Here is a 1,913-nt window from a genome sequence, read left to right as displayed (position 1 = left end):
GCAATGTCCAATTTTCTGAGGAACCTCCAGACTGATTTCCAGAATGGTTGTACCAGTCTGCAATCCCACCAACAATGGAGGAGTGTTCCTCTTTCTCCGCATCCTCGCCAGCATTTGCTGTCACCTGAGTTTTTGATCTTAGCCATTCTCACTGGTGTGAGGTGGAATCTCAAGGTTGTTTTGATTTGCATTTCCCTTATGACTAAAGATGTTGAACATTTCTTTAGGTGTTTCTCAGCCATTCAGCATTCCTCAGCTGTGAATTCTTTGTTTAGCTCTGAACCCCATTTTTAATAGGGTTATTTGTCTCCCTGCGGTCTAACTTCTTGAGTTCTTTGTATATTTTGGATATAAGCCCTCTATCTGTTGTAGGATTGGTAAAGATCTTTTCCCAATCTGTTGGTTGCTGTTTTGTCCTATCAACAGTGTCGGCAGCACATATACTAAAATTGGAACGATACAGAGAAGATTAGCATGGCCCCTGGGCAAGGATGACACGCCAATTCATGACCTCTTTCAAACCTCTAGTTCCAAAAATTTTATATTATGTTTCAAGCGGTAGTGTTACAGTTACGATGTGGCAACAAAAATAATTTTACTGTTGGGGGTCATTGCAACATGAGGAACTGTATTAAAGGGTCACAGCACTAGGAAGGATGAGAACCACTGCAATAAATAGAAACTTCTGCTGGGTGTGGCCGTGCATGCATTTAATCCCAGCACTTGAGAGGAGCAGAGTTCAGAGGATCTCTGAGTCTGAGGCCAGTCTGGTGTGCATAGTAGGTTCTAGGATAACCAGAGCTACACAGAGAAACCTTGTGAAACTAAACCAAACCAAACCAAACCAAACCAAACCAAACCAAACCATACCAACCTAAACCAAACCCACACCCACCATCTCCCCCTCAAAAAACTCCATTGTATTTTAGCCCTGCATTTTGTAATGACATAGGCATGACCACAGGAATTTATTTTCTGTATTGTTCCTGGTTCTATTTGTGCAGCACAATTTCCCTTGTTAGCTTTTGACAAAAGAATCGAAGAGACATTTTTCTTAAACTAAAGGAGGACAGGGTTCCAAATACGCTGACCTTTTCTATGATGACAAGTTGCTGTCAATATCATGCCACCTAGCAGATCCTCAAAAGAGATAAAGGCAGTCGTCCCCTTTCAAGGTAAAGGTGACAGCCGGGCAGTGAGTGAGAAAGTATACTTTCGGCTTGTCGCAGCCATGTTAGAGGAGAAGAAGGTTGAAGATGGATGTTTGCGTTACTGTCATCAAAAACGTTACTCCCACTCTTTGTATTTTAACTTCGCATGTGTTTCCTTTAAAAAGGTTTTAAACAGAGTCCTCCAACCTGTTTTAAAATCTTCCACTTTGTGAAGAACATTAAGCTAAAATAATCTCTTTGACTCACTCCCTTTCAGTGCACCAGTGTGTACATGCATTAAAATATTAGTGTATCCCCGACATGTATATAATCGCTGTTTATCACCAAAATTGGAAAAGTCTTTAAGTAAGCTTTAAAATCTGATTTTGACATCAGAGATGAGGAACTTGAACAGCACAAATGAAGGAGACATGTTTTAGTGTGGAATGCACAGTTAATTCGCATCTCCTCAGCTGAACCAATTGAACTCTGAGTAATATTTTGCAAGTGTGGCAGTCATCAGACATGTATCAAAGTGAAGTGAACAGAACTGTATAGCTCCTGCCACATAAAAACTTGTAGGCAATACTGGGATCCCTGCATGCTATGCAAGTGCCCCTAAATCTTGATACATCCTCAGATCCTTTTATAGTTTTGGGTGGAGATGGACTCTTCCTAAGTCACCTAGGCTGTCCTCCCACTCCTCAGATAACCCAGCCTGCCCTTGAATTTGTGGTTGTCCTGCCTCAGTCTCCCAAGTAG

General features: G+C 41.5%; 1 pseudogene; it reads left to right on the top strand.

The window, feature by feature from the left end:
- Window positions 1-425: 425 nt before the first annotated feature.
- Window positions 426-526, top strand: LOC120103196 (U6 spliceosomal RNA; annotated as a pseudogene).
- The last annotated feature ends 1,387 nt before the right edge of the window (window positions 527-1,913 follow it).

Source organism: Rattus norvegicus, chromosome 5 (genome assembly GCF_021556685.1).
Source record: "Rattus norvegicus strain SHRSP/BbbUtx chromosome 5, alternate assembly SHRSP_T2T, whole genome shotgun sequence".
NCBI lineage: Eukaryota > Metazoa > Chordata > Mammalia > Rodentia > Muridae > Rattus > Rattus norvegicus.
The sequence above is the reverse complement of the archived record's forward strand: the minus strand, read 5'-3'. Positions and strand labels throughout refer to the sequence as shown.